The 10,303-nt window shown below is 44.3% G+C and overlaps 1 pseudogene; it reads right to left on the minus strand.

Annotated features, from left to right (window-relative positions):
* Window positions 1-967: 967 nt before the first annotated feature.
* On the minus strand, window positions 968-8,572 carry LOC136449507 (DNA-directed RNA polymerase II subunit RPB7-like; annotated as a pseudogene).
* Between the last annotated feature and the right edge of the window lie 1,731 nt (window positions 8,573-10,303).

The following is a 10,303-nucleotide window of genomic DNA, read 5'->3' on the forward strand; positions in this document are numbered from 1 at the left end:
CTCAATGGCATGCGACAACTGTGATTTTCATTAGGCTCCATGCAGGAAAGAGGTCTAAAAATAGATGAAGACAATTTTTTTTAAAAAAAGAAAAATAGTCTTTTAGATATAGAAACAACGATCTTCTAAAAATATGATCGTTCTTACAGTTGTAAACAAAAAACTGTGAAACCAAAGTGGCTATAAATTATTTCATGCTAGCAAGTTAAACAAAATGATGACATATTTTCTCAAACGATAACAAAATGATGATATAACCTATTTTGCTAAATTAGAAATAATATTTTATGCATGTACCTATGCACTCATATGTACTCCCTCCGTACCTGGAAAGGAAGTCGTCCTGGGCCTTGACACCGTTTTCTCAAAGCATGTCGCTGAGGCCGTAAGATGGACTACTTGGACGTGTTTGCCCCTGGAGAACATTTCGGCTGCCTGCTCGCCCGCTTCGTTTCATGCGCCAGGACGCTTGCCTCCCTTAATCGCGCACACGCTTGCCTCCCTTCCTCTCCCGTAGCACGCTCGCCTCCCTTCGTCTCCCATAGCACACGCTCGCCACTCGCCACTCGCTTCTAGTTAGGGTTTAGATATTCGCACGCCTCTCCTCCTCGCCGCCGGGCTAGAGTCCGACGCCATGAAGGTCGTTCACGCCATGGAGGAAGCGCTGGAATCAGAGGTCGCATTGGACTCGGAGATGACAATGGACTCGAAGATGGCGTTGGTTCGAAGATGGCGCCGGACTCCGTCGAGGTGGTGCCGGACTCCGTCGAGTCTCCATGCGCTCGCTGTGGCACGTTCCATGCCAACGACGACGACGGAGAAGCCTGCTTCCAAGCTCGCCGCCGCGCTCGCAGGTGTGCCCGTTGTGGTCTTCTACATGAAGACTACGATCTGACAGCATGGATATTGCATGACATGTAGAAGTTTGATTGTGAGATGTACATTCCTAATGTGGAGAAGCTTGAAATGAATGGTGAAACCATAATTCTGCCTGAGCACGTTCAGAAGAAGTTGGACGAGCACATTGAGAAGATGAAGCAAGGCGCCATGGAAGATGCAAAGAAAGATCAGTAAGGTTACATGTCTCATTCATTTAACCTAAGATACATGCATCTCCTAATTTGCTGCATAAACTAACTTGCATCTTCTAATTTGCAGGGTGACTAGCAATGGTTTCAGCTAGCAAGGAAGCTTCACATGAGATTTGCAATGGCAGCCGATCTTCTCTCTCTAGTTTTTCTTTTTGCATGTGAGGAATCTTGATGTTGTTGCATCCTTTAACTTTCATGGCTTCCTTCAAAACACTCTGAAGTGTTACAAAAATTATGTTTGTTTTGCGCGGCGAATACTCCATGAATGCCTACAAAACATGTGTTGAAGAAATGAATCAATGAGTACATTAGTTGTTCAAGAAACAATGTAACAAGTGAGCAATTGATCCATTTACCTGTTGCGCGGCTGGAACTATATCTTTAATTGTTTTTGCATCATTCTTGTATTGAATAGCTTGAATAGCTCTAAAAACCCCAAGTCTAGAATGTTAAAATCCAAAGAATTGGGTGATTGACAAATTAGCCGAATGTCAAACCCATCTTGCTTAGCAGCCTCACAAAAAAGGGTCATCCACTTTTAAATGAGAAGGTGCATTATCTTGTTGTATGAAAATTGGCTTGTTCACATCTTCTCTTGGCCATTTGGCTTGAATGGCAGGCAAAACTCTATTTACCATGAAATCTCTGATCACATCCCTTGTGATTGAAGTTATTGGCTTGATTACTTGCTCTCCACGAAGACGATTTTGACTTCTTCTTACAGCATTTTCATAAGTGACAAGTGGAAAACAACCAATTTTCCCATCAAAAATACACTCTCCATTCCTAAACCTTGGCCGAGCACAAACGCACAAAAACATGATCCTAGAGATGTAATTCTTGTTCTTACAAGTGCGATGTGGTTCATCTTTCTCGGGTAGCAAGTAGTATTTCTTAGATTTTTTAGAGGTACAACCATTTTTCATCAATGAACACAAAGTCAAAAAAATCCTTAAACCTTGGATCACCAACCAAACCTTAATCATGTCAACACGCCACTTCAACCGAGTCTTCTTGTTGGCATCGGTGAGGTACGGTTTGATGCTACTAGAGTGGCGCATAAGCAAACATTTTTTTCAAATACCTTTGTATCCTAGATTTGCTAATACCAAGTTTACTAGACACATCTTCTATGGCCATTCTTTGCTTGAGAGGAATGTTGAGCAATTGTTCCAAATCAAGAAGGACCGCCTTACGACCACATCTACCCTTCTTTTGACTACGAACCACAACCGGAATGTTATGAGCAAGTTGGTTTTTACCTCGCTTCCATAAGCGCTGAACTGATCGAATGTGTACTCTAAATTGATCAGCAACAATTCTTGTATCTTTCTTGCCTAGTGTCCCATTCTTGCTTGTAGCCAACAATGCTTGGTACACTTGTTTTGTGACTTCTTCTGTCATGTCCTTCCTTTGATGGTTTACTTCAACGGTAGCCTCAACAGCATGTTCTAGTAAAACAAAAAAAAAGAACATTCTTCTTGTTAGCCACGGCTTACATAAAAAACAATCAAAAAAGGAATGAACAAACTAAAAAAAATACCAGGCAGGTTTTTGTACATAATCGAAGTCAACCACACCATATTCATCTAGTGTCAAGTTCAAATCAAATCCTGTCAAAAAAAGGAAACAACAAACTCAGAAAAGGTGGAGCTCGAAGGAAACAACAAACTCAAAGACGGGAACACATTACCACTGCCGTTGTGATCTTCAAATATTGGCTCGTTGAGATCGAAGGCAAAATTGTCGTTATCATCTTCTTCTAAGCGAACATTCAGATCAAAGCCAGAATCTCTTGGATCAGCCATTGCATGCTGTAGATGGAAAGAGAAGAGGTAGAGAGAGGAAAGGTGGAGCACGGTATAGAAAGACACCGTTTAATCAGGCACGGTGTAACCCAAACGTCGGAGAAAAAATGAGACATGCCTTCGATGAACAAGAGAACAAGGTAGGAAGGGAACCAGGCGTTTAAGGAAGGGGACAAGCAAGGTTCCATGCGTTTAAATACAACAAGCAGCGAGCACTCGAAGCGTCAGGCGTCCTGAGCACAGCGTGAGGCCAAAACTTTCAAAAACCAGCGCCATCACCAAGCAAACTCGAAAACTAACGCATGCAGCGAGCACTCCAAGCGTCGGGCGTCCTGAGCACAGCGCCATGCATCCTCCTCTGCGCGCCAATTTGAAAAAATTGAAAAAAAAACGCATGCAGCGAAAGCAGCGGCTCAGCGCGCGCGCCATGCGTTGCCGAAACAGTGTCATGCAATACGCCGCGAGCCATACCCGCGAGCCATGCAAAAATCACTCCTACCAACAAAAAATTGCGTCCGCGAGGTATCGAACTCGGCACCACAGGACTGACGCCTCGCTGCACTAGTCGTTTGAGCTGGGGTACGTTCTCGTATGGAATGCACCTACAACCGTATTTAATAGGGGCAGACAGGGAAAACTCTACCCTAATTAATCACTCATTGGTATGCACAATCATGTCCTAAATGACTTTCTTTTCAGGTATGGAGGGAGTACAAGTGATCAGTCTGAGAATTGTCTAATACTCCTAGGTTTAATACTATACCTCTACACATTTGAAACATGTTTGCAAAGCCTCTAAAATTGGAATGCTATCATGTTCTAGGTGCAGATTTCGTTGATTGTGCCCTACATACCATCCTACTCAAATTTGTTGGAAGGCATGGTTAACAACAGCGATACCTGAACTGTTGACTTTCGTCACTCTTCTCCTAGAATGCCTCGAAGGTGGACTCCCCTTTCAATGCGACCCAGCGTCTTCCTCATTTGGTAGTACTAAGGAATCAACCAGGTTGACAAGACACTTAGAATTTAATCTACAGAGATGAAGTATAGTGAGTTTCTATTTATCAAGACGGTTATAAATTGAAAAATGCAATATACAATCTGTCCCTTTGAAGCTATCATACCTGTAGTTAAAAGGGGTAATGATAGACCCATGTGTTTCGTTGAACTGAATTAGAGCATGACCTGCAGATAGAATAATGTTCTGCATTCATATTCTAGCAATAGGTAGCCAAAAAAAGATTGCTCGTGCAGACATCCATGCATGTCAAAGCCGCCACTGAAGAGTAGTCCCTAAGAATGCATCTTTGCTAATTCAGGATTAAACAATAGAGATAAGTCGAATTCACCTAGTATGTTGACATGGCATCATATTATAATATTAATAATGATAGAAAAAATTCTTGTATCCCAACCAGATAAGTGAAGAAATAGTGCACTATATATTGTTGTTTTGAGGATGATCCCTTCAAGTTTCAGGCTGGCAAACTGGAGTAGTACAGGGGAAAGTGTTAAGCATCAGGTATATGCTAAAATTCTATTAAACGTAATTAAGAGAGAAAAAATCATTGTCTATTGATCCTTGACAGCATTGTTTATCATAGCCAATTTATCCTGAGCAATGTTGCATACAGGAGCTAACTTTTTAGTTTCCGATATCACAAATGGATGACAACTTGATGATCACCACAATGTATGATTAGAATGTACTCGACTATAGGCAGCTCAAGTACTAAGATGAATATCACAAGTATCTTCTGAATATTATTAGCAAAAAAGTTTCTGAATAAAAGAACAGAAGCAATAAATTATCCCGGATTGGTCAGGTCATCAATGTTGGCAATCAGTATCCTAGCGCTACCTTCACCTGACCAAATTGCTATGCATTGAGTGATATTTTGTTTAAAAGCAAGGCAAATATATAGTCATGTTCACCTGACCAAATTGTTGTGTTCCATCATGTGAGACGACGACGTTGTGACATCTACCTACCAAAATTGGCATACTGTTAATAAATCAAGAACAGAAGCCGTAAGGATATATAGAACTAAATGAGAAAAAATCACTATGAATAGTTCTGACTGGCTTTCCCAGCACCCATGCTGACAGACAGTGAGACAGGTTTTACCCAGCACACATGCTGGCATAGTTAAGTTCTTGAATCAAGAAAAGGGAGGCATCCAAGTATGCATTTACATATACTATAATAAACAAACACAAAAAACATACTTCTAACCTTCAAAACAAGTAACTACGTAACAGGTACATGGATTATCTAAACATGCATCAATTACATGTAAATAACGACCTGCACATACTCTCCCTTATGGACAAAAGTAAGAAAAGGGACATCTGCATCTGTGACTACATGCTCATACATGGGTTGGCTTGCTAAGGATGAGGTTTAGAGCATTCGTCTATATTAGCAAACAAGCACATACTTACCATTAGCATTGTTGAGCGATGCACTCAACGAGAACTAAAAGCTCCTGCAGTGCATGGTAGTGGTCCTCCAGTGAAATAGAGGAATCATTTAATAAGTAAGCAATAGCAATCTTAATCAACACAGCAGGGGATGGCATCTTTAACTTCTCAATCAGTTCTTGCAGGGAAGTTGTTTGTATAAAGATAAGGCAACCACTAAAAAAATTGTTTTTACATCTTCCAAACATTGGTCTGGACCCTGAAGATCAACTTTACAACTAAGAGAAATAGGAGTTTCAGGAAAATCCTAAATTAATGGAAACAAAACTTAAAGAGAATTCTAATTTTAAATTAAAAATATTCCCTCAGCCCTGCAGTAGTCTTGTCACCTTAATCTCCAACTATTATATTAGAAACTCGGACCCAATACTATGTCCAATTCTTCTGTCCTTCTCTCAACTTATCTGAAGCTGACTCCCTTCCCACATCAATGAAGTCGTATGAAAACACGAATAAGCACAGGCCGCAATTTTCAATAAACAAATTGAACCAGATTATAAAATAACATAGGTTCAAGCGCTACTGGGATTTGCATCCTCCTCGCACTTGGATGGCTGGACCTGACATTGCTGATTGCTCTCCCAGCACAAATGGCCAATGCTCTCAAAGGTCGTCAACTTGTTACACATACTCACATGCCATTATCCCAGGACCACGCTTCCACAGCAGCAATCTTCAACATCCCAAGTACTATCTAAGCTCCGAAGTAACTTCCCTCAGCTATCAATTCCACTAAAATCTACTAGTACTGAAAAGTAACAACTAACAACTCTCATACCAGCAATCTTTACACACCCACCCCAGGAAAACACTCCACAAGAAGCAACATCACACAGGCGCAGTTGCTCGTAAGCAGATGCCAATATTTGCAGAAGTGGCAACAATCAGGTTGGTGTCAGAATCGAGAGAGATAATTACCGTCATCTAGGGCGATCACGGGGAAGTCAATCCACACCTCGGGCCATGCCGCGAGGGAACGCGCTGCTCCCACAGCATCATCTGCGATCTGCACGACAGCAGCAGGCGGAGGCGGGGCCGCGGTGGCCTGCTGTGATTCGACCGCAGCCAACACACAGGCGCAGTTACTCGTAAGCAGATGCCAATATTTGCAGAAGTGGCAACAATCAGGTTGGTGTCAGAATCGAGAGAGATAATTACCGTCATCTAGGGCGATCAGGGGGAAGTCAATCCACACCTCGGGCCATGCCGCGAGGGAACGCGCTGCTCCCACAGCATTATCTGCGATCTGCACAACAGCAGCAGGCGGAGGCGGGGCCGCAGTGGCCTGCTGTGATTCGACCGCAGCCAAGGCGGGGGTGGTCAGGCGCTGGAAGGAGGGGGCTGCGGCGCAGGAGAAGCTGCCACGGAGGGAGTCGCCGATCTCAGCGAGGTGAGAGAGGATGCCCGTGAGGAGCAACGGGGATGACGGCGCGGTGAGGTGTGTGGACGGGGAGCGGTGCGAGGACACGGGTTGGTGACGGCGGCTCGTGGCCTGACGGCACTGGTCGACGCAGTTGCTGCGGTGCAGGAACTTCGCCTACGGTGGCGATGGCACCTGGCTGAGGGATCGGGAAAGAAGGAGAGGGCGAGGGCTGAGGGATGGGGAAGGAAGGAGCGCGCGTCGGGGGCGTGAGTTGAACTGTCTAGAAGGAAGGATCGGGAAGTAATGGAGCCTGATTGACGTGCGTGATTGACTATTGGAAGGAAGCTCGCATAAAAAGCCGGAGCCCGACGTAGCGAGTTTTGTTTCCCCTTTTGAGCTGATCGTATGGAGCGAGTGCGCGTTGTCTTCTTGATCTGATAGCATGGAGCGGCTTTAGTGTCGCGCCTGTGGACGGAATAGTTATGAATGTTTTAGTTGTAGAGATAGAGATGATGTTTTTAGTTCATTTTTTTTAACTAATTAACTTGTCCTAAATGTTATTGCATTTTAAGAAGGAAGAAACTTCTGCAGTAGTTACGATGATGAGAAGAGTCATCACTGCTACTTATACATAGAAAAGAGGCATACCGATCCATCAGAAGTTGTGTAGTTTGGCACATCTCCCGATTGGAACTCCATATCGTCTGGAATCAACTGTTGCAATTGAATAGCGCAGAGGAAGAAAAGCATTACTCAACAAAACAGTATTGACTGACATTAGTTAATTAAAGTTTAAACAAGATGTCTATGCTGGTATCCTGTGACAAAAAGCAGCGATGTATATTTACCAAAGCGATAAAGGACTAAAGGAGTGAGTAAGCAGAGCATAATTCCTAGAATATTCAGAAAGAATTCCCAAACTTCTTTAAGCATTTGACACTTTTGACTATGAAGCAGCTCCAAGCATGGCAAAATCACTCACATGGTTGGACACAAAGATCTGCACCGGCCCAGCCTCCGCCAAGAAGCCCAACTGCAGAGTCAATAACACACAAAGTTTAAACACCAAACCAATCCTTGCAGTCACATCCTCCAACACCAAGATCATCACCACCCAGCTAACCAGAACACCAATTCAAGTCCAATTCGAACGAAGCAAGCACAAGCCGGAGCGGGGAGGCAAGTAGGCACCCACCTTGTTCACCATGGTGACGACAGCCTCGAGGATCTCGCCCTTGAAGGGTCTGAAGACGACGCACTGGTACTTGACGGGGAAGGTGACGTATCCCGTGCCTTCTCGGATGAGCCCCTTGCCGATGTCCTCCACACCCGTGATCGCCACCACAAACCTGTGCCGCCCGCTGCAAGGCAAGAACGAGAGAAACCCGGCAACCCGCGTGCCATCTCAGCGCCGCCCAAGCCGTCCTCCTCGTAAGCCTAGCCAGGTTCAGGAGGGGGATGGGAAACCCTACCTGCAGGTGCCCTCGACGTCCTTGATGAGCTTGGAGACGAGCTTGTCGCGGAGGTGCGGCTCGAAGTGCCGCGGGTGCAGCTGCATGTGTCCGCTCCAGCACGATGTGGAAGAACATCTTGCTCCGCTCCCCTCGGCGGCAGCCGGCGGCGAGTCGAGTTGTGAGGCGACCAAGTCTGTTCTGATTCTGAATGGGCTAGTGCTGATGCTTCTCTACTTCTCTTCCCCGCGACACGAGAATAATAAAGCGGTGAAACACGTTTCAGTCGTCCGATCCATCTTCTGGTGCATCGTAACCGTAACACCTCATCGCAATCACAGCATCACACCACTCGGAACCGAAAAAAAGCCATTGAAGCCCACTCATAAAAAAATTAAAAATAAAAAACCTGAAGCGCCGCCGATGCCGCCGCCGCCGCTGCCACCGCCACAGCCGGTCCGCTTCTCTTGCCCTACATGTAGGGGAGGGCCACCCACTTCGCACCTACTTGTCAACGACCCTACATGTAGGGAGAATATGTCACCTGCTCTCTTATACTTCTAATGAATTCATACGTGCTTTGCACCATTGTATATGTCAAAATGAATCATATCATTTTCATGGAATCTTGTTACCGTCTATGCTCTTTTCCTAAGTCTACTCCATTTCTAAACCTGCATACTTTTTGTTTTTACACATGGCATATAAGGCCTCGTTCGGCTGACCTTAAAAGTCAGCTTGTTCGGCTTCTTTTTTTTTTTTTAGTCGGAACAGTGTTTTTCTCTCACAACAATTCAGTCGGAACAGTATTTTTCAGTTAAATTCAGCCAAGCGAACGGGGCCTTAAATCTTTGTTTCTTCGTAATTCTGTTTACTCGTAGGTCATTTAAGTGGTTTACTATATGTGAGAATACGGTCCATGAGAAAACCTACGAAATGTTGAAGGACTTACTTAGAGAGTTCATGGATCTAGATTAGAATAGAGAGAGATTAAGAATCACGTATGCACAATGGCGAATCTAGCCAAATCGGGCCATATATTCGCCCCTGCGTATGCACTTAACTTTATTTGTGTCCTTTCTCCTTACACACTGTTATCCTTGGCTCCTTTCTACTAAGAGTAGGCCCAACGCTCCACGGTGTGCATATGCCTCAACGTGACAGCTAGGATCGGATGCCACTCTGGAGCAAAAGCATTAGCTTGTAGATTGTCAGAGTAACCTGTAGAGGTCACCAGTGCCTCAAGGCAAAAAACGTGTGGTCCAAGCGCTTGATACGAAAAAGCAAGGCAAGAATAGAAAAGCAACCGGGTACTTTTGGTGCATTGAGGAAGGCTGATGGGACCGAAAGTCTAGTAGCTTCACTGATTTGCGTTGAAAGACCATATGCCTCTATCCATCCAAATCTACGTATAACCTGAATTTTGAACTGAGACCACCATCGACAGACCTGCATTGGTGCTGCCCTAACCATACCGGTGGGATACTGGCTTTTTTATCATTACATCTCACTTTCTAGTCTCACATCACCGTTGGTTGCCCTTGGTTAGCGGTAGCTTTGCTACTTCAATACCAATAGCCATCCTTCGAGGATATAAAAGATAGAGAGAAAAAAAAGGGGGGGGGGGGGGGGGGGGGGGGGGGGGGCGGGGACCCTAAATGGCATTATACCTTATTTTTATTTGGTGAAACCCCAAATGACACTTCTTATCTTGGTTATATTCATCTCTGCTTCATAGAACGTGTTTGGATACGCGTATTAATTACTAGCTACCTAACAATTAGCTCTAGCGTATCTAATTAGGTGAGACTAACTTTTTAGCCAACCTAAGCTAATTTAAGTTAATTTTTAATCCAGCCAGTAACTAGTCTAACTTACCAAACATATCGTTGTGTTGTTCCAAGGGAGTGTAATTTAATTATGTAGCATATGAAATGGCTGTGCTTGGGCGTACTTGCCAAACTATTAGTTTTGATTTTGTAACGATTGGTACTATGGTGACCAGCGATTTGACTCTGTCACTTGGGTCACAGAATTCGCGGGTTCCTCTTCCTACATATTAAAAAAACATTTTACAAGATTTTAGGTGCGACCGACCCGGCC

The sequence above is a fragment of the Miscanthus floridulus genome, chromosome 5 (assembly GCF_019320115.1).
Source record: "Miscanthus floridulus cultivar M001 chromosome 5, ASM1932011v1, whole genome shotgun sequence".
Taxonomy (NCBI): domain Eukaryota; kingdom Viridiplantae; phylum Streptophyta; class Magnoliopsida; order Poales; family Poaceae; genus Miscanthus; species Miscanthus floridulus.